This window comes from Panulirus ornatus, chromosome 26 (assembly GCF_036320965.1).
Source record: "Panulirus ornatus isolate Po-2019 chromosome 26, ASM3632096v1, whole genome shotgun sequence".
In the NCBI taxonomy this organism is placed as follows: Eukaryota; Metazoa; Arthropoda; class Malacostraca; order Decapoda; family Palinuridae; genus Panulirus; species Panulirus ornatus.
The window spans coordinates 10,946,216-10,970,167 of NC_092249.1; the positions used below are offsets into that span (position 1 = coordinate 10,946,216).

Sequence of the window (23,952 nt, forward strand, 5' to 3'; positions counted from 1 at the left end):
TCACCCATCACTATAACCCAATCTCGTGCATCCAAGCTGCTAACACACTCACTCAGCTGCTTCCAAAACACTTGCCTCTCATGATCTTTCTTCTCATGACCAGGTGCATGGGCACCAATAATCACCCATCTCTCTCCATGCACTTTTAGTTTTACACATATCAATCTCGAGTTTACTTTCTTACAATCTATTACATACTCCCACAACTCCTGCTTCAGGAGTAGTGCTACTCCTTCCTTTGCTACTGTCCTCTCACCAACCCCTGACTTTATTCCCAAGACATTCCCAAACCACTCTTTACCTTTACCCTTGAGCTTTGTTTCACTCAGAGCCAAAACATCCAGGTTCCTTTCCTCAAACATATTACCTATCTCTCCTTTTTTCTCATCTTGGTTACATTCACACACATTTAGAAACCCCAATCTGAGCCTTTGAGGAGGATGAGCACTCCCCGCATGACTCCTTCTTCTGTTTCCCCTTTTAGAAAGTTAAAATACAAGGAGGGGAGGGTTTCTAGGCCCCAACTCCTGTCCCCTTTAGTTGCCTTCTATGACATGCGGGGAACACGTGGGAGGTATGCTTTCTCCCCTATCCCCAGGGATAGAAAAAAAATATATGAATAAAGAATCCTAAATCCCAATAAACTAAATATTGAATACAAAAACACATGAAAAGGATACTGATTCATGGGATGGAAAAAGCTGGTTTGGCAGCAAAAGATCTTGACATTACATGCTATGGAGAAGTGAACTTTCCATGGCAGAAGGTAAACCCAGAACAAACGAATAGCCATTTTCTACTTAAAACAATAGCAACAGGTTAGAAAAGCCAGTGATCCCCAACAGACAAAGGGTCTGAGTCTTAACCTTGACACTAAGAAAGAATATCTCATGCTTCAGGGACAAACCAGAGAAGAGAATCAACCTGTTTTTATGGAAGAGATGTTATTGATACTATTATTCTCAGTTGATCAATCCAGCATTACCCTAGCTCTTAATTCTACCAGTTGGTTCTACCAGGTGGTAAGAGCAAACAAAATGATCCCAACCTAGCCAAGGAACATACAATAGCATGTATGTAGCTCCAATTTCTTCTTTCCTTGTTAAGAATTGAAGACATTTTCCAATGGCCAACATGTGAACCTATGGTCAGGCACTGTAAAGGCAACCAAACCCTCTACAGCAAGGAAACATGGAAAGAAGAACCCTGTTAAATAAATTATTCTCATTTCTATACCAAAGAACATCCTCCCTGTATCATGCTTACTTTAGGTATATGACAATACCCGAATGTAGCTGTAAGGCAGGAAATATTGAGCTCTATATCAAAGAGTTTGTAGAGGTTAGGGGTAAAAGATATGAGCCTAATCGATTAAATTGATTTAGTAAGTAATGTGAATAGTCATGAAGCATTTTAGTTAGTGTGTGATATGCAAAACCCTATAGAGTAAAAGAAGAAAGTATGCTAGACTGTATTATAGCTATGGAGTGAGAAAAACTGGAAGAGGTGAGAGAATTTAAGTATTTAGGAGCTACCTTGGGTAAGCTTGGTGAGATGGACGGAGAGATGGGAGAGAGCAGTACATTGTAGAAGAGCCATTTGATTCCTTAACAGAATAATGAAACATAGAGGTTATGTATGTAAGTGAAGAAAGGATTAAGGAACAGCTTAGGCCTACCAACCGAGACCTGTGCAGCCAAAACATAGACATGGAATGAGTCACAGAGGTCAAAAAAGCAGGCTGTGGAAATAAATCATTTAAAAGGAGCATGTGGTATGAAGAAAGAAATTAAGGGATGTATGAAAAATTTGGTATTGCAGGGAATGCAAAGGGAATGAATTGTGGAGTAGCAGAGAGGGTGAAATCTAATACTTTGAGATGGTTTGGGCATGTGGAAAGAATGCAAGAAGGCAGGTTTATAAAGAGATCTTATAAGAGATTAAAGGAAAGAAGACCACTTGTGACATGGGAAAACAGTGAAAGAGCATTGGAGGGAGAGAAATAGTGGAAGAATGTGTAGAATGTTGAATGTGAGGGAAGCATAAAAGGACAGAGATACGTGGAGACTTTTGCAGTGGCCATCCCCTTGATGAGAATTCCCAAGGAAACGGACATCAGAGATAAACATGTAGATAGACAGAAAATCCTATGGATAGCTTATCCTGTAACTGAAAAAGCTTTCCACACCCATTAAATACAGCTTGCCTCACTTAGTAATAACAAAAATTAACAGCAGAGTGTTTTTGCTTGATGGGATACATTGAGAGGCTCTGCTGTGCACACCCGACACTAGCGGAGAAACAGCCATCAGACTACTACAGTTTACATGAGAAAGACAGACAACAGGAGGCCTGATTGGCCTATAACTGAGTTGTCTGAAAAAAAAATTATCTACCTTGACAAAAAAAATATAATTCCACTCAGTACTTTTTTAAGCTATCACTGACTCCCCACTTTTGTACATAAGCCCCATTGGCACTGTCATTTATACTTTTATTCCAGGTGTTTTTCTCAAAGTATATCTGAATTTATAAAATGTCTAAACAACTTTTGAAGGCATCTATAGTTTTAGCATTCACAGTAAATCATTCCAGTGTTCAACACACCTATATGAAAAGAAGCTTTTTCCCACGTCCATACATTTTTAGCTTTGAATTTCATTCTATTTATCCTAGTAACTATTTTTTCTTGTATTTCGAAAATATGCTCATGGTTTACTTATCAAACTTATTCAGTAGTTTTAACACCTGGATTAAGTCATTGCAAGGTCTACATTTTTTAAGGGAGAAGAGATCCAATCGTTTTAGCTTCTCTTCGTATGCCAGATTTCTAAAGGACGGGATCAATATTGTTACACATCTCTGTACTTGCTCTAATTTTTCCTCATCCTTTTTATAGTTTTGGGACCAAAACTGGACTGCATATTCAAGATGTGGTCTTACTACAGAGTTATAAAGTGAGAAGATTGTTTCTGGTGTCTTATAATCTATGTTCCTGGCTATGAAACCTAACATTTGGTTACCTTTTTCACTTGCTGCTTGACACTGTTTAGTGTATTTCAGACTGTTGCTAATGACAACTCCAAGGTCATTGTCTTCATTTACTTTAGTTAGAGAGCTTCCAAATAGTTTGTAGTTGTAATGTATATTCTTGTCTCCAAATTGCATAACTTTACATTCGTCTACATTAAACTTCATTTGCCATATGTCTGACCATTCTGCTAATAAGTTAAGATCTCTTTGAATCATTTCACAGTCCCTCCTGCTTACAGCTCTACCTCCTAGTTTAGTATCATCAGCAAATTTGGAGATCTTAGATATGAGACTGAGTTCTAGGTCATAAATGTATATCACTAAAAGAACTGGGCCTAGGACCAACCCCTGTAGCACACCAATCATCATGTCTAGCCAACCTGAGGCTTCACCGTTTAATACTACATGCTGCTTTCTTCTGGTAAGCCAGTCTCTGATCCATGTATAGAGTTCTTCACTGATTCCGTGTGCTTTAGATTTTTGTAAAAGTCTCTTGTGAGGTACTTTATTGAAAGCCTTTTGTCACAGTTCTAATAAATAATATTAAAAAATTCCCAAAAATTCATCAAGTGGGATCTTCTATAGTGGAAACTGTGTTGGTTGTCCAATATAATTTTGTGTTCTAGAAACATGACAATTTTATTTCTAATTATTTTTTCCATCACTTTACCTAACACTGACATAAAGCTAATTGGGCGGTAGTTCAAGGCACACTGTTTGTTTCATGTTTCATGCATAGGAGTAACATTTGCTAGTTTCTAGTCAGTTGGCACCTGACCTTCTGATAGAGATTCTTTAAATATTTTTGTTATGGGGTATATCAGCTGTCTCCTGACCTCCTTTAAAAATGTTGGAGCCAAGTTATCCGGGCCATTGGATTTGTTAGGATTTAATTGGTCCAGGTATTTAAGTACTTTAGAGCTCTTTATTCTCTAACCTTCAACTCTTCTTCATCAGATCCTTGCAACATTTTAATTGGTTGTGGTATTTGAGATGTTTCTTCAATTATGAATATGGAGTTGAAAGAATAATTTAGTGTGGTTGCCATTCCCTTGTCGTCAGTATTCAGTGTGTCATCTTTGTTTCGAAATGGTCCAATTCCTTCTTTTACTGTCTTCTTTTGTGTTATGTACTTGAAGAATTCCTTAAGATTATTCTTAACTTTGAAGGATATTCTATTTCCTTCGTAGTATTTACTCTGTCTTTTGACCTTACATTTTCTTTGGAATTTGATTAATTCCTGGTGATTTTCAATGGTTACCATTGATTTGAATTTCTTGTATGCTTTCTTCTTTTGGTGAGTCAGTCTTTCTATTCTCCTATTCATCCATGATGGTTTTGAAATATTGCAAGTTCTTTTTGTACTTCACTGAATATGTTATTTTCTGAATTCACTGAATATATTATTTATTAAAAAAAGGGGTGAGTGTGTTGTTGACTGGTTGGTAAGGATATTCAATGTATGTATGGTTCATGGTGAGGTGCCTGAGGATTGGCGGAATGCTACATAGTGCCATTGTACAAAGGCAAGGGGGATAAGGGTGAGCGTTCAAATTACAGAGGTATACGTTTGTTGAGTATTGCTGGGAAATTATATGGGAGGGGTATTGATTGAGAGGGTAAAGGCATGTATGGAGCATCAGATTGGGGAAGAGCAGTGTGGTTTCAGAAGTGGTAGAGGATGTGTGGATCAGGTGTTTGCTTTGAAAAATGTATGTGAGAAATACTTAGAAAAGCAGATAGATTTATAAGTAGCACTTATGGATCTGGAGAAGGCATATGATAGAGTGGATAGAATGCTTTGTGGAAGGTATAAAGGGTATATGGTATGGGAGGTAAGTTGCTAGAATCAGTGAAAAGTTTTTATCAAGGATGTAAGGCATGTGTACGAGTAGGAAGAGAGGAAAGTGATTGGTTCTCAGTGAATATCAGTTTACAGAAGGGGTGCGTGATGTCTCCATGGCTGTTTAATTTGTTTATAGATGGGGTTGTTAGGGAGGTGAATGCAAGTGTTTTGGAGAGAGGGGCAAGTGTGCAGTCTATTGTGGGTGAGAGGGCTTGGGAAGTGAGTCAGTTGTTGTTTGCTGATGATACAGCACTGATGGCTGATTCGGGTGAGAAACTGCAGAAGTTGGTGACTGAGTTTGGTAAAGTGTAAGAAAGAAGAAAGTTGAGAGTAAATGTGAATAAGAGCAAGGTTGTTAGGTTCAGTAGGGTTGAGGGACAAGTCAATTGGGAGGTAAGTTTGAATGGAGAAAAACTAGAGGAAGTGAAGTGTTTTGGACATCTGGGAGTGGATTTGACAGCGGATGGAATCATGGAAGCGGTAGTGAGTCACAGGGTGGGGGAGGGCACGAAAGTTTTGAAAGCGTTGAAAAATGTGTGGAAGGCGAGAACATTATCTCAGAAAGCAAAAATGGGTATGTTTGAAGGAATAGTGGTTCCAACAAAGTTATATGGTTGCGAGGCGTGGGCTATAGATAGGGTTGTGCGGAGGAGGGTGGATGTGTTGGAAATGAGATGTTTGAGGACAACATGTGGTGTGAGGTGGTTTGATCGAGTAAGTAATGAAAGGGTAAGAGAGATGTATGGTAATAAAAAGAGTGTGGTTGAGAAAGCAGAAAAGGGCGTATTGAAGTGGCTTGGACACATGGAGAGAATGTGTGAGGAAAGATTGACAAAAAGGATATATGTGTCAGAGGTGAAGGGAACAAGGAGAAGTGGGAGGCCAAATTGGAGGTGGAAGGATGGAGTGAAAAAGATTTTGAGCGATTGGGGCTTGAACATACAGGAGGGTGAAAGACGTGCAAGGAACAGTGTAAATTGGAATGATATGGTATACCAGGGTTGATGTGCTGTCAATGGATTGAACCAGGGCATGTGAAGTGTCTGGGGTAAACCATGGAAAGTTTTGTGGGGCCTGGATGTGGAAAGGAAGCTGTAGTTTCAGTGCATTACACATGACAGCTAGAGACTGAGTGTGAACGAATGTGGCCTTTGTTGTCTTTTCCTAGCACTACCTCACATGCATGCGGGGGGAAGGGGGTGCCATTTTCAAGTGTGGCAGGATGGTGATGGGAATGGAAGAAGGTAGCAAGTATGGATATGTACATGTGTACATATGTATATGTCTGTGTATGTATATGTATGTATACGTTGAAATGTTTAGGTACGTATATGTGCATGTGTGGGCATTTATGTATGTACATGTGTATGTGGGTGGGTTGGGCCATTCTTTCATCTGTTTCCTTGCGCTACCTCTCTAACACAGGAGACAGCGAAAAGTATGATAAATAAAACATAAATGCTATTTTCAATCTTGAGTAGTGTGTTCTTGAATCATTCCACTTTTCCTCTAATGTGTAAACATCGAGAAGTTTTGTCCAACTGGTCCTGCCAATTTCTTGTCTAATGTTTTCAAAATTTGTTAGCTTGTAATCTGGGATCAAGGGTTTGTTGTCATTTATTTCACAATCTAAATTTATCTAATCTAATCAAACTGTGACCTCTGTTTGACAAACTCTCACCTACTTTGCAAGGGTTGATTAAGTTTGTGTCACTGATTAGGACATGATCAAAAATGATCTCCCCGAGTCTGACTTTTCCCTTCCGCAGGACAAGGAAGGTCTCATGTCAAACAGCAGTAAACTGTCAGCTGTGGGATCTACTAACACCACGATCAACATATTCCATAACATAGACAATGCTATGCTCTCCTGGTATGATATCCATCTGTAGGACATATAGCCCTATGCATTCGACGCTCCCCAGGCCATTCCCTGGCAGATACCATGCAAATACCAAGCAAATGCTTAACATAGTATAGCAAGGGATCATCCAGCCACTAAGTGATGAGATATCTGAGTGTGTAATCTCATGGTGGTCGCAACAAAAGCAAAAGGGAGGCCTCCACATCACCATGGATATCACCAGGCTGAAAAAGCAAGCTTTGCAGCCTGCCCACCCTTCCTCAACACCACACAATGCCATCATGGAGGTCATCCCTGACTCCAAATATTTCATCACAATGGACATGATACTGGGATACTGGCAGCTTCCGCTAGCAGAGGAGCGCAGGTGCCTTTATCACACCATGGGGATGTTACAAGTTTCTATGTGACCTTATGGTGAATTTTGCTTACATGGTGACATAACACTGGAAGGTGTCAACAACCATGCCAAGTTCATGGACAATGCACTCATCTGGGACTCACCCTACACAGTCCACCTTCAGCATGTCCAGGAGATCCTTCACCAGTATCATAAACACTGCACAAACATTCTCACCTTCCACATATTCTTCAATGCTGCCTGAACCTTTGCCCCTTCCCCCATCCTGTGACTCACTTCCACTTCCATGGTTCTATTCGATGCTGAATCCACTCCTAGATATCTAAAACACTTCACATCCTCCAGTTTTTCTCTATTCAAACTTACTCCCAACTAACTTGTTCCTCAACCCTACTGAACCTAATAACCTTGCTCTTACTCACATTTACTCTCAACTTTCACCTTTCACATGCTTTACCAAACTTCTGCAGTTTCTCACCCAAATCAGCCACCAGCGCTGTATCATCAGTGAACAACATCTGACTCACTTCCCAAGCCCTCTCATCCACAACAGACTGCATACTTGCTCCTCTCTCCAAAACTCTTGCATTCACCTCCCTAACCACTCCATCCATAAACAAATTAAACAACCATGGACACATCACACACCCCTGCTGCGAACCAATATTCACTGGGAACCAATCATTTTCCTCTCTTCCTACTCGTACACATGCTTTACATCCTTGATAAATATTTTTCACTACTTCTAACAACTTACCTCCCATGTCATATACTCTTAAAACCTTCCACAAAGCATCTCAATCAACCCTATCATATGCCCTCTCCAGATCCATATATGCTACATACAAATCCATCTGTTTTTCTAAGTATTTCTCACATACATTCTTCAAAGCAAACACCTGATCCACACATCCTCTACCACTTCTGAAACCACACTGCTCTTCCCCAATCTGTTGCTCTGCACATGCCTTTACCCTCTCAATCGATACACTCTCATATAATTTCCCAGGAATACTCAACAAAGTTATGCCTCTGTAATTTGAACCTGGCCAATTCATTGACAAGTCACCACCCCAGAGTCACTCATGATGGCTTCATCTCTAAAACAATTAAGTTCCACAGCAGAGTTCCCAAGGAACAGTTCTTTCTTCAACAATTTTCAAGCCATGGTGATACCACACATCTCTGTCACAGACCCATCTTTGCACAGAACCACTCTCCTTCCTCTCTACCTAGTCGCACACATGCCTAATTCTCAACAAAAACTCCTAACTGATTCTAATAGTGCTCTTTCTACACCATACTTTTGTAACACTTTTCACAAAGCTTTTTGGTCATCCCTATCACGTACTCCCCCCAGATCCATATATGCTACAATAAATCCTTCTGCTTCTCTTATTATTTCTTTCACACTCACTTGAAAGCAAACACTTGATCCACACATCCTCTTTTACTTCTGAAACATCATTGTTCTGCCTCAGTCTCTGCATACCATCACCCTGTCCATCACCTCTCTCCCATAAAACTTACCAGGTACACTTAACAAGGTTATATCTCAGTTTCAAACATCAACCTTCGTCCCCTTTGCCTCTATACAATGGCACTACAAAGGTACTCTGCCAATTTTCAGGCATCACAGCAAGATCAGTGCATATGTACACAAAAATACCAACTAACCAATCAACAGCAAAGTTACCCCTTTCTTAAGAAATTTATCTGCATACCATCCATTCTAGCCATTTTGCCACATTTCATCTTAAGGAAGGCTTTCACCCTCTCTTTTTAAACCATTTGCCATGATCATCTCACTTTGCATACCTCCCTGACTTAAATGCCTTATACCTGCCACCCCACCCTATCATCAAACACGTTCAACAATCCTTCAACTTATTTATTCAATAGCCCCTTCAGCTCATATCTGCCTATTACCACTTCCTTACTTGCCCTGCTCACTAACGTTCTCAATTATTCCCTTGTTTTTCTCACATTAAAAACCTCCTTCCAAAACATTTTCTTATTCTCTCTAAAGTTTGCTGATACTTGCTCATCTCAACTCTCATTTGTCCTCTTTTTCAGCCCCAGCACCTTCCTCTTTACCCCCTGCGGCTCGCTCTTAAACATTTTATCACTCGCACTCCTTCCCTGTAAGTAATACCCATAAACCTCTCTTTTCTCATTTACCAGCAACTAAACTTTGTCACCCACCACTCACTATCCTTTTTCACATGCCTAAGACACTTTTCCAAACTCACTTTCACCACCCTCTTCTCACCCATATCATTTCCTCTTTTCCTTAAGCCTCTATAAAGTTTCAGCCTCTTCTCAATCAAGCAATGATCAGACATTTGACCACCTGACAAAGAGTGTCTCTTTTCACTCCTATCAATAAGTGCATTCCAGTATCTCCAACTAACCATCTTTCATACTTCGTGTACATTTATGTACATTCCTCATATCAAACCAGATATTCCCAATCACCAGAATGTATGAAAGAAATAGAGAAACTGAAGGCTATGTACATGTTATTTATGGATTTGGAAAAAGCATATGATAGGGTTGACTGAGATGCTTTATGTAAGGAGTTATGAATATATGGTAAGGGAAGGAAGCTGTTTGAAGCAGAAGAGTTTTATATCTAGAGTGAAAGATATGTGTATGAATAGGTAAAGGAGGGAAAGGGTTCTACAGCTGGGATGTGTGTTGTCGCCATGGATATTCAATATGTTCATGGATAGGGTGGAAAGGGATGTAAGTGCAAGGGTCTTAGAGAGAGGGGCAGGTATGCTGTCAGTTAGGGTTGGGAGACCTGAGAGATGAATCAGTTGTTGCTACCTGATGACAGCCTACCTAATGAACCTAAAGGGAGCATGGAACAGGCAAACATATCTTATGAGTCATTCCCATAAGAAAGGCAGTAAAGTTGACCAAGTTAACCTTTTAACACCACACAAATATTTACATGAGCCAAGTAATGCCTCTAGATGGATATTTACACAGAGAGTTCCGATGTCAATTTCAAGGCCAGACACCAAGCCTGGATAGAGGTTGTGGTGGTAGTGCATGATAATTTTCCCTATAGTGAGTCATTCTTCAGCCAAGTTAATGAAAGCACATTTTTATGAGTCTTCTGATAAGGATTTTAGCTATATTTAGAGGGCTAGGAAGAAGGAAATCCTGAATTAAATGATGATGATGATCTGTTTATAAAGTGAGTGGTGAGTGATACTATGGACAAAATTGAGCAAGATGAGAAAGGTTTTTCTTGTAAATGTGGAGGCAGTGATGCCAGCATCTGTCCAAATGGTGGTATTAGTAATTTTACAACTTAATAGTTTTACTGTTATGAAAAGATGATCAATAAATCTCATTAATCATGAGAGGAAATGATTTAGGATGTAAGTTAAAGCAATAATAACTGCTGCCTAATATTTTGTGGTTAAAACAACCAGAAAAAGTGCATTGGCAAATCATTGGATACTCAGGCCCTACTCTTGCACTTTCTATTGGACTGGGTTGAAGTATCTACAAAACCTCAACACAGTATCACACTAAAAGTAAAGGATGAAAAACACTTATGAGGTTATTTCTTTTTTCACTGCTATGTGAATATCCTTGATATTGTAAGGTGAATTACATTTAATAACCAAACTGAAAAATTTCTATTTTAAGGGTTGGAAAGGACGTTGAAAAGATGACCTGCTTTTACTTACAGGAAAGATGGCATGGCTAACTGATATCATGGGTTGTAGAGATCACTGATGATCTAATTTTCTGATTCATTAAGAGGATGTTAATAGGTAGGTTTGAACATACACAATGCACCTATCTTTCTCTCTTTCATTTCTTGATCTTCACTCCATTTCTGTTCCTGTCTCTCTCTTCCCACTGTAAACTTTGAAATTCAAAGCAATTTAGGATGAGGGGATGGAATGAGTTGGGCATGAGAGAATAAAAGATTTTACCTTTCATCTTTACAGCCTTCTTTACTCTGTACGTGCCAGAAGCAGAGGGAACAAGAGGAAAGGGAAACTGAGAAGGAGATGGAAGGATGGAGTGCAAGAGGCATTAAGGTATCAGAGCTTAAACAGGCAGGATGGTGAGAGGCATGCATAGAATAGAGAGAACTGGAGCAATCTGGTGATCTGGTGAAAATCTGGTGAAATTCAAAGCAATTTAGGATGAGGGGATGGAATGAGTTGGGCATGAGAGAATGAAAAATTTTACCTTTCATCTTTACAACCTTCTTTACTCTGTATGTGCCAGAAGCAGAGGGAACAAGAGGAAAGGGAAACTGAGAAGGAGATGGAAGGATGGAGTGCAAGAGGCATTAAGGTATCAGAGCTTAAACAGGCAGGATGGTGAGAGGCATGCATACAATAGAGAGAACTGGAGCAATCTGGTGTACAATGGTGTACAATTTGCTGTCAAGAGGTTGAAGGCCTAAGAAGTGGCTTGTGGGGCTTAGCTGTAGCTAGGACTCTGGTTTTAGGACATTAAACATGACAGTCATGTGTTGATATAAACAAATGAGACTGTTCTTCATCTATTGCTGTAGCTGCTAACATGGGAAACTGAGTAAATATGAAAAAGTAACTGCCCCATTACCAGAGGTTCAAAGAAGTAGAGAGACCTCACGAATTTCTCCTTTGTTTTGTTGGCCCTTTATCATATTTCATTTGAGGCCTATTCTCAATAACGACATTTGTCTAGGAATGGTAACTGCCATAAAAAAAGTATGATCGAATTGGCAGAGCTTAACTGTAAAGTTTCCACAAAATGTGCCACTTACATAAAACAATAAAAGTGAATTCCAATAGCCAGTGAAAAAAAATGAATAATATGTAATATAACCGGTGATTAAGGAATAAAACAAAACAGTAAAACAGTACCTATGATGTAACCCTATGAAGTCATTATTGATTCTCCACAGACTGATACAGACTCTGAAAATCATAAAGATTAATTCAAATAAAGGAAAGGAACAATGGGTTTTCTTTTGCTTGAGTTTAAAATGAACTTGTTGACTTGAAGGGATGATTTATTGAAAAGCCATTGCTGGTTTGTTCCAAAACTAAGAGGCAGTTGCACTCTCTCTCAAAATCACAGGAATTTCAGGTATTTAGGGATCATTTCAAACCTTTTAACTTTCTACATTCCATATAGCCAGATGACTGGGTTTTGTATGTCAATACCTTAGTTTTGGACAAGAGAAAAATTCAAATTTTATACAACATCAATATAGCTTTCTAGAGGGGCAAAGCTTTTTAATGAATTTCTGCATGATCTGATGTTCTGGTGGGCAGATAATAACTGACTGTTAATCATGTGTGTACTACTAAGGAAAGTCTGTGGTACATATAAAGGAGAAAAGAAGTACAACATGAGGCCTTGCCAGCATATGCTCCAAGGCCAGTCTAGACCATATTCTTTTCAATATTTGGACAATGCTGGAACCAAGCTAGATAAAGTGCAAAGAATATATTTCTTTGTACAAACTTTATGTCTCGACTTACAGTATGCAGAAAATCAAAATGCATACAGAAATTAGACATTCATTTCAAATAAGAAAGTTATGCCAGTGGCCGTGACTGACAAAAATAAATCTGAGGACTTCAGGTTTACTGAATATGTGAAATCAAATTGGCACATTAACAGCTTTTTATATATAAAAATTCACAGACAAAACTCAGTAAGCTATTATAAAAACTAATAAGACATTCCATCATGTCTATACTAGAATGGTGTTCCAAAAATTCTTCATTCTATGTACCTGTAGCTATACATATACATATATATATATACATTTATGAATTTACACCATATCAACATTAATGACAATGGCATGGCCCCATGAATGCATAAATCATAAAATCTACTGTTGTTCTTCACTTATTCTTCAACAGTGTAGGCACAATGAGCACCAGGACTGTTTATCTGTAATCAAAAAGTTGCAAAAATAATATCCAAAGAAAAATAGAACTGCTTTCACTAACTATGATTTCAGAGTTAAGCATGTCATGTTATGACAGATATGTACAACTTGAATGTAATATACAAGACAGACAATGGGCTAGCTGAGAACAGTTAGCAACCTTATAAGATATAAATTTGATACCTTAGTGAAAAATGACTAGAGGTATAATACAGTGGGAGTCTGATTATCTGACCTTGTTGGGACTTGTGGCAAGTTTGTTAACTGAAAAACTCAGATATCTAGATATCTTTTAGTAACACTATCAAAGGAATAATAAGAAATTGAAACTGAAAAACTTATCATGCAATACTGTAATGTAAATATACACACCAAAAAGATAATGAAGCTCCCCTTACAGTCTTGCAACACAGGTTTAAGTAAAATGGAGCTTTCACCAAAGTTGTCTTACCTAAATCAAACACACAGAACAGTCTATCCCTAAGTAAAGTGGAGCCTCCATCAAAGCTATCTTAACTATATCAAACTCATGGCATGTCTAACCCTTAGCTCTTGTTTCTTTTTGAGTTTTATAATAATAATCTTTTGTGGAATAATAACATAATACACTTCCACATCTTTGTAGCACTGAAAAACTTGTTGATGTGTTTGCACTGTTTTTAGCTAAAATTATGAGAGGACTTTCTTTCCTGATAAAGTCCAATGTGAATGAGAGCTGCCACCAAGAGCCACAGTACGGGATTCCTACAATGTAAACAAAAGTGACTACAGATAGTTATAATTTTCAGTAAAGCTGGTCCCAGTTACCACACTATTGGGCCCATAGTATGGATCCTACCACAGGGCAGTGAAGTGGTAGCCATCAAAACCTGCTTGCATAAGACTGTGTAAATTTTATTTAGGGATCCAAAAGTCAGATAACCAGATCTTTGACAGATTTATAAGTAGTTATTAAAGTTAGATAATCCTTGCAGACTGTAGGTTTAACTGGATATATAGTTGTTGGATAATCACACTTTCTCTGAAAAATAAAAAAGTTTATATCAACAATGAAAGACATAATAATGATAAACAAATATAATCTATAGATGTAAAGGGCATAAGAAAATGACATATATGTAATTGAAAAGATTAAGACATGATTCCTGAAATGGCAATGACAAATAGGAAGGATGTATATTAAAGGATGATGAGCATGTGTATGAGTGAGATGAATGGTAGGAGGAAAGAAGTAAACCAAGGATAGAGGTAGAAAGACAGAATAAGGAATATACAAGTGAGAGTAACGTTAATTTAGAGGAATATTTGGAGCTGTGCAAGGACACTGGTGCACAGAAGAAATTCTGTGAGGAGCATCCTTCTGGATGGTAAGAGACAGCACACAGGTTATCCCTTGTCAGAAATGCTTGGGATCAGAAGCATTTCAGATTGTTTTTGGATTTGGAAAAGCATATGATAAGGGTTGACTGAGATGCTTTATGTAAGGATTATGAATATATGGTAAGGGAAGGAAGCTGTTTGAAGCAGAAGAGTTTTATATCTAGAGTGAAAGATATGTGTATGAATAAGTAAAGGAGGGAAAGGGTTCTGCAGCTGGGATGTGTGTTGTCGCCATGGATATTCAATATGTTCATGGATAGGGTGGAAAGGGATGTAAGTGCAAGGGTCTTAGAGAGAGGGGCAGGTATGCTGTCAGTTAGGGTTGGGAGACCTGAGAGATGAATCAGTTGTTGCTACCTGATGACAGCCTACCTAATGAACCTAAAGGGAGCATGGAACAGGCAAACATATCTTATGAGTCATTCCCATAAGAAAGGCAGTAAAGTTGACCAAGTTAACCTTTTAACACCACACAAATATTTACATGAGCCAAGTAATGCCTCTAGATGGATATTTACACAGAGAGTTCCGATGTCAATTTCAAGGCCAGACACCAAGCCTGGATAGAGGTTGTGGTGGTAGTGCATGATAATTTTCCCTATAGTGAGTCATTCTTCAGCCAAGTTAATGAAAGCACATTTTTATGAGTCTTCTGATAAGGATTTTAGCTATATTTAGAGGGCTAGGAAGAAGGAAATCCTGAATTAAATGATGATGATGATCTGTTTATAAAGTGAGTGGTGAGTGATACTATGGACAAAATTGAGCAAGATGAGAAAGGTTTTTCTTGTAAATGTGGAGGCAGTGATGCCAGCATCTGTCCAAATGGTGGTATTAGTAATTTTACAACTTAATAGTTTTACTGTTATGAAAAGATGATCAATAAATCTCATTAATCATGAGAGGAAATGATTTAGGATGTAAGTTAAAGCAATAATAACTGCTGCCTAATATTTTGTGGTTAAAACAACCAGAAAAAGTGCATTGGCAAATCATTGGATACTCAGGCCCTACTCTTGCACTTTCTATTGGACTGGGTTGAAGTATCTACAAAACCTCAACACAGTATCACACTAAAAGTAAAGGATGAAAAACACTTATGAGGTTATTTCTTTTTTCACTGCTATGTGAATATCCTTGATATTGTAAGGTGAATTACATTTAATAACCAAACTGAAAAATTTCTATTTTAAGGGTTGGAAAGGACGTTGAAAAGATGACCTGCTTTTACTTACAGGAAAGATGGCATGGCTAACTGATATCATGGGTTGTAGAGATCACTGATGATCTAATTTTCTGATTCATTAAGAGGATGTTAATAGGTAGGTCTGAACATACACAATGCACCTATCTTTCTCTCTTTCATTTCTTGATCTTCACTCCATTTCTGTTCCTGTCTCTCTCTTCCCACTGTAAACTTTGAAATTCAAAGCAATTTAGGATGAGGGGATGGAATGAGTTGGGCATGAGAGAATGAAAAATTTTACCTTTCATCTTTACAGCCTTCTTTACTCTGTACGTGCCAGAAGCAGAGGGAACAAGAGAAGTGGGAGACCAAATTGGAGGTGGAAAGATGGAGTGAAAAAGATTTTGCGTGATCGGGGCCTGAACATCCAGGAGGGTGAAAGGTGTGCAAGGAATAGAGTGAATTGGAACGATGTGGTATACTGGGGTCGATGTGCTGTCAATGGATTGAACCAGGGCATGTGAAGCATCTGGGGTCAACAATGGAAAGTTCTGTGGGGCCTGGATATGGAGAGGGAGCTGTGGTTTCGGTGCATTATTACATGACAGCTAGAGACTGAGTGTGAACAAATGCAGCCTTTGTTGTCTTTTCCTAGCACTACCTCGCACCCATGAGGGGGTTGTTATTTCATGTGTGGCAGGGTGGCGATGGGAATGAATAAAGACAGACAGTATGAATTATGTACATGTGTGTATGTGTATATGTGCATATGTCTGTGTGTGTATATATATGTATACGTTGAGATGTATAGGTATGTATATTTGCATGGGTGGACGTGTATGTATATACATGTATATGTGAGTGGGTTGGGCCATTCTTTCGTCTGTTTCCTTGCGCTACCTCGCCTACCCAGGAGACAGCGACAAAGCAAAATAAATAGATAAATAAATACATATTGAGACATGGGGAAAGCAAGATGGTATGGAAACAAATGGGTTAGAGCTGAGACATACCTCAACGTTTTGAACCATTCAACGGTCTTCCTCAAGAGATACTTTTTCCAGCATTCGGCAGGACTGTGTTCATTCGCAGCGATGTTCATTGCCTGACGTGACCAGCAGATGAACCTAGATCCTGAGATAATGTTGGGCTTAATCCCTTCCTCTAGGTAAGCTTTCACACTATCACTAAATGGATTGTCACTTGCCTGTAGTTGCCTTGGCATTGACCATTTTGTGATAAAGTGAAAGCTTACCTAGAGGTAGGGATTAAGAACATTAACACAAGGTCTGAGTTCATCTGCTCGTCATGTCAGGCAGTGAAGATTGATGTGAACAGGTGGTGACCATCACTCACTGGAGAATATGGTTCTGCTGAATGCTGGAATCAGTATCTCCTGAGGAAGACAGGTGAAAGGTCGAAATGCTGAGGTATGTTTCAGCTCTAACCCATTTGTTTCCAAACCATCCTGTTTTCCATATTTGTCATGATGGATAATATATAATGAAATATCTTGGGATGGGATCCAAGTCTAGACACAAAATCTATCTATGTTTCATATACAACTTTTACACTTAGCCTGAAGGTAATGTACACAATATTTTTACTAATTTTGTGCATGGAATAAAGTTTTTGTAACACTGAACCATCAGAAAGATAAGGTGTCACAACCTCAGCCATTAATGTGAACAATCCGTGGTTGTTTGGCATCACCTTCATTCCTGACTCTGAATTCATATGCTACTTATATGCAATCATTTTCTTACACTTATTCACATAGAGCAGAGAATAAGCAAAAAACAGTGAGTAATGCATGTAGGTCTGGCAGTGACGATGGTTTGTACCAAACTGGCACCAACAGAGTGTCAGAGCCCAGCATGGGCAAGTGAGGTCAGGTGTGGAATTTTCCATTTGTATGTCATGTTGCCGATCAAAAAGTTTTGGATTATGGAGCATTTGGGATTTTGGATTTTCAGATTAGGGATGCTCTTCCTGTAAAGAGTATTAATAGCCTGGAAGGACTACCCTTCTGGATATTAAGAGACAGCATAATGGATAGAGATAGACTAGAAGGACCACCCTTCTGGAGAGTAAGAGACAACATAATGGACATAAATAAATTGGAAGGACTGCCCTTCTGGATAGTAATAGACAGTGTAAAGGAAAGAGACAGACCAGAAAGACAACCCTTCGGATAGTGTGAGACACCATACTGGAAAAAGAATGACTGGAGTGGACAAAGAGATTTCACAATATTTAGCCTTAAGATACATGCTGTACATGCTTACCTATAGTATATTCATCCCACATCTAGAAAGCCATTTAACCACTGGTTCTTACAATTCACCTCTCTCAGTAACAATTTAAACATAAGATAAACCAGTGGTAAATATAATCATTCACTATATCAAAAAGATTATATAGAAAGGAAAAAATAAAGGGCAGAAGTGGTTTAAAAGTGCCTCTGGAAAATCTGTGCCCCAGTGAATCTTGTTACTGCTAGTCTTCATGCTACTATTTAGAAAGAAAAGTTATTTGTCTAAATTGATTTTCATTTTATCATAGAAAGGAAAAAAAGTAAGGGCAGAAGTGGTCTAAATGTATCACACTAGAATAAATCTGTCCCCAATGAATCTTGATACTGCTAGCCTTCACATTACTAATTAGAACAATAAATCATCTGTCTAAATGAATTTTCATTTCAATAAACTAATGGGGAGATTAGTCATCATGACACAAGCTCTATGCAATAGTTAATACTTTCTGATTAGACTAGTATATAACCTTCACTGACTTTCTTCGAATAGGTCACCATCACCACCACACCACAAAAAAAATCCTTTCGTAACAAATTATGTTTTATGTAATATCAATTTTAAAGTAAGTCTAAGAGTATATCCCATTACTGACCATAGCCAACAAGCCTACTCTGAATGGACCTCCTCTGCCACCCGAATTGTATAGTCATGTTTAAAGTAATATCCTCTTCTGAGGTCAGATGTTTTATGTTTGTTGGATTAGTTCAGAGTATCATGTGTTTTGTCAGTGTTATATTACTTGGTTCTGGGGAGATATATAAGTAGAGGTTACTGAAGTGTAAGGCAGGGGCAAGCTTTCTATTTCTACTTGGTGGTGGGTGGTTTGTTATAGAGTGGTTTGGGTGGGAAGGGTCTAGTACTGTTGCATAGAACTGAGTGCTGAGCATGTTGAAGTGGGACTGTAATGGGGGGAGCTTTATTTCACTATGAAGGCATTGAGTGTTTGTGGTTGTTAGGCAGTCAATGACTATTCTGAGTGTTCCATTTTATGTGGTTTGCATCTTCATTATAATTGCAATTAAGTAGTGAGTACTCACTGTCTTTGTTAAGGCAGTTGCATCAACGGCATGAAGGGTCTTGGAATATGTTGAAATGTGTTAGTAGTTTTGATGCACGAGACCGGGTTATAGTGATGGGTGATTTGAATGCAAAGGTGAGTAATGTGGCAGTTGAGGGAATGATTGGTATACATGGGGTGTTCAGTGTTGTAAATGGAAATGGTGAAGAGCTTGTAGATTTATGTGCTGAAAAAGGACTGGTGATTGGGAATACCTGGTTTAAAAAGAGAGATATACATAAGTATACGTATGTAAGTAGGAGAGATGGCCAGAGAGCGTTACTGGATTACGTGTTAATTGATAGGCACACGAAAGAGAGACTTTTGGATGTTACTGAGCTGAGGGGTGCAACTGGAGGGATGTCTGATCATTATCTTGTGGAGGCGAAGGTGAAGATTTGTAGAGGTTTTCAGAAAAGAAGAGAGAATGTTGGGGTGAGGAGAGTGGTGAGAGTAAGTGAGCTTGGGAGGGAGACTTGTGTGAGGAAGTACCAGAGAGACTGAGTACAGAATGGAAAAAGGTGAGAACAAAGGAGGTAAGGGGAGTGGGGGAGGAATGGGATGTATTTAGGGAAGCAGTGATGGCTTGCGCAAAAGATGCTTGTGGCATGAGAAGCAGGGGAGGTGGGCAGATTAGAAAGGGTAGTGAGTGGTGGGATGAAGAAGTAAGATTATTAGTGAAAGAGAAGAGAGAGGCATTTGGACGATTTTTGCAAGGAAATAATGCAAATGAGTGGGAGATGTATAAAAGAAAGAGGCAGGAGGTCAAGAGAATGGTGCAAGAGGTGAAAAAGAGGGCAAATGAGAGATGGGGTGAGAGAGTATCATTAAATTTTAGGGAGAATAAAAAGATGTTATGGAAGGAGGTAAATAAAGTGCGTAAGACAAGAGAACAAATGGGAACTTCAGTGAAGGGGGCTAATGGGGAGGTGATAACAAGTAGTGGTGATGTGAGAAGGAGATGGAGTGAGTATTTTGAAGGTTTGTTGAATGTGTTTGATGATAGAGTGGCAGATATAGGGTGTTTTGGTCGAGGTGGTGTGCAAAGTCAGAAGGTTAGGGAAAATGAGTTGGTAAACAGGGAAGAGGTAGTAAAAGCTTTGCGAAAGATGAAAGCCGGCAAGGCAGCGGGTTTGGATGGTATTGCAGTGGAATTTATCAAAAAAGGGGGTGATTGTATTGTTGATTGGTTGGTAAGGTTATTTAATGTATGTATGATTCATGGTGAGGTGCTTGAGGATTGGCGGAATGCATGCATAGTGCCATTGTACAAAGGCAAAGGGGACAAAGGTGAGTGCCCAAATTACAGAGGTATAAGTTTGTTGAGTATTCCTGGGAAATTATATGGGAGGGTATTGATTGAGAGGGTGAAGGCATGTACAGAGCATCAGATTAGGGAAGAGCAGTGTGGTTTCAGAGGTGGTAGAGGATGTGTGGATCAGGTGTTTGCTTTTAAGCAATGTATGTGAGAAATACTTAGAAAAGCAAATGGATTTGTATGTAGCATTTATGGATCTGGAGAATGCATATGATAGAGTTGATAGAGATGCTCTCTGAAAGGTATTAAGAATATATGGTGTGGGAGGCAAGTTGTTAGAAGCAGTGGAAAGTTTTTATCGAGGATGTAAGGCATGTGTACATGTAGGAAGAGAGGAAAGTGATTGGTTCTCAGTGAATGTAGGTTTGCGGCAGGGGTGTGTGATGTCTCCATGGTTGTTAAATTTGTTTATGGATGGGGTTGTTAGGGAGGTGAATGCAAGAGTTTTGGAAAGAGGCAAGTATGCAGTCTGTTGTGGATGAGAGAGCTTGGGAAGTGAGTCAGTTGTTGTTCACTGATGATACAGCGCTGGTGGTTGATTCATGTGAGAAACTGCAGAAGCTGGTGACTGAGTTTGGTAAAGTGTGTGAAAGAAGAAAGTTGAGAGTAAATGTGAATAAGAGCAAGGTTATTAGGTACAGTAGGGTTGAGGGTCAAGTCAATTGGGAGGTAAGTTTGAATGAAGAAAAACTGGAGGAAGTGAAGTGTTTTAGATATCTGGGAGTGGATTTGGCAGCGGATGGAACCATGGAAGTGGAAGTGAATCAAAGGGTGGATGAGGGGGTGAAAGTTCTGGGAGCATTGAAGAATGTGTGGAAGTTGAGAACATTATCTCGGAAAGCAAAAATAGGTATGTTTGAAGGAATAGTGGTTCCAACAATGTTATATGGTTGCAAGGCGAGGGCTATAGATAGAGTTGTGCGCAGGTGGGTGGATGTGCTGGAAATGAGATGTTTGAAGACATTACATGGTGTGAGGTGGTTTGTTCGAGTAAGTAATAATATGGTAAGAGAGATGTGTGGTAATAAAAAGAGTGTGGTTGAGAGAGCAGAAGAGGGTGTTTTGAAATGGTTTGGTCACATGGAGAGAATGAGTGAGGAAAGATTGACAAAGAGGATATATGTGTCAGAGGTGGAGGGAACAAGGAGAAGTGGGAGACCAAATTGGAGGTGGAAAGATGGAGTGAAAAAGATTTTGAGTGATCGGGGCCTGAACATCCAGGAGGGTGAAAGGTGTGCAAGGAATAGAGTGAATTGGAACGATGTGGTATACCGGGGTCGATGTGCTGTCAATGGATTGAACCAGGGCATGTGAAGCATCTGGGGTCAACAATGGAAAGTTCTGTGGGGCCTGGATATGGAAAGGGAGCTGTGGTTTCGGTGCATTATTACATGACAGCTAGAGACTGAGTGTGAACAAATGCAGCCTTTGTTGTCTTTTCCTAGCACTATGTGCATATGTCTGTGTGTGTATATATATGTATACGTTGAGATGTATAGGTATGTATATTTGCATGGGTGGACGTGTATGTATATACATGTATATGTGAGTGGGTTGGGCCATTCTTTCGTCTGTTTCCTTGCGCTACCTCGCCTACCCAGGAGACAGCGACAAAGCAAAATAAATAGATAAATAAATACATATTGAGACATGGGGAAAGCAAGATGGTATGGAAACAAATGGGTTAGAGCTGAGACATACCTCAACGTTTTGAACCATTCAACGGTCTTCCTCAAGAGATACTTTTTCCAGCATTCGGCAGGACTGTGTTCATTCGCAGCGATGTTCATTGCCTGACGTGACCAGCAGATGAACCTAGATCCTGAGATAATGTTGGGCTTAATCCCTTCCTCTAGGTAAGCTTTCACACTATCACTAAATGGATTGTCACTTGCCTGTAGTTGCCTTGGCATTGACCATTTTGTGATAAAGTGAAAGCTTACCTAGAGGTAGGGATTAAGAACATTAACACAAGGTCTGAGTTCATCTGCTCGTCATGTCAGGCAGTGAAGATTGATGTGAACAGGTGGTGACCATCACTCACTGGAGAATATGGTTCTGCTGAATGCTGGAATCAGTATCTCCTGAGGAAGACAGGTGAAAGGTCGAAATGCTGAGGTATGTTTCAGCTCTAACCCATTTGTTTCCAAACCATCCTGTTTTCCATATTTGTCATGATGGATAATATATAATGAAATATCTTGGGATGGGATCCAAGTCTAGACACAAAATCTATCTATGTTTCATATACAACTTTTACACTTAGCCTGAAGGTAATGTACACAATATTTTTACTAATTTTGTGCATGGAATAAAGTTTTTGTAACACTGAACCATCAGAAAGATAAGGTGTCACAACCTCAGCCATTAATGTGAACAATCCGTGGTTGTTTGGCATCACCTTCATTCCTGACTCTGAATTCATATGCTACTTATATGCAATCATTTTCTTACACTTATTCACATAGAGCAGAGAATAAGCAAAAAACAGTGAGTAATGCATGTAGGTCTGGCAGTGACGATGGTTTGTACCAAACTGGCACCAACAGAGTGTCAGAGCCCAGCATGGGCAAGTGAGGTCAGGTGTGGAATTTTCCATTTGTATGTCATGTTGCCGATCAAAAAGTTTTGGATTATGGAGCATTTGGGATTTTGGATTTTCAGATTAGGGATGCTCTTCCTGTAAAGAGTATTAATAGCCTGGAAGGACTACCCTTCTGGATATTAAGAGACAGCATAATGGATAGAGATAGACTAGAAGGACCACCCTTCTGGAGAGTAAGAGACAACATAATGGACATAAATAAATTGGAAGGACTGCCCTTCTGGATAGTAATAGACAGTGTAAAGGAAAGAGACAGACCAGAAAGACAACCCTTCGGATAGTGTGAGACACCATACTGGAAAAAGAATGACTGGAGTGGACAAAGAGATTTCACAATATTTAGCCTTAAGATACATGCTGTACATGCTTACCTATAGTATATTCATCCCACATCTAGAAAGCCATTTAACCACTGGTTCTTACAATTCACCTCTCTCAGTAACAATTTAAACATAAGATAAACCAGTGGTAAATATAATCATTCACTATATCAAAAAGATTATATAGAAAGGAAAAAATAAAGGGCAGAAGTGGTTTAAAAGTGCCTCTGGAAAATCTGTGCCCCAGTGAATCTTGTTACTGCTAGTCTTCATGCTACTATTTAGAAAGAAAAGTTATTTGTCTAAATTGATTTTCATTTTATCATAGAAAGGAAAAAAAGTAAGGGCAGAAGTGGTCTAAATGTATCACACTAGAATAAATCTGTCCCCAATGAATCTTGATACTGCTAGCCTTCACATTACTAATTAGAACAATAAATCATCTGTCTAAATGAATTTTCATTTCAATAAACTAATGGGGAGATTAGTCATCATGACACAAGCTCTATGCAATAGTTAATACTTTCTGATTAGACTAGTATATAACCTTCACTGACTTTCTTCGAATAGGTCACCATCACCACCACACCACAAAAAAAATCCTTTCGTAACAAATTATGTTTTATGTAATATCAATTTTAAAGTAAGTCTAAGAGTATATCCCATTACTGACCATAGCCAACAAGCCTACTCTGAATGGACCTCCTCTGCCACCCGAATTGTATAGTCATG

The 23,952-nt window shown here is 39.0% G+C and overlaps 1 protein-coding gene across 2 annotated transcripts in view; it reads right to left on the reverse strand.

Annotated features, from left to right (window-relative positions):
- Nucleotides 1-1,213: 1,213 nt before the first annotated feature.
- Nucleotides 1,214-23,952, reverse strand: part of LOC139757449 (uncharacterized) — a 652,064-nt gene continuing 629,325 nt past the window's right edge. For both annotated transcript variants that reach the window (XM_071677974.1, XM_071677975.1), the window contains exon 19: nucleotides 1,214-14,057. The gene's annotated coding sequence lies outside the window, so the exon portion shown is untranslated. The remainder of the gene's footprint in view (nucleotides 14,058-23,952) is intronic.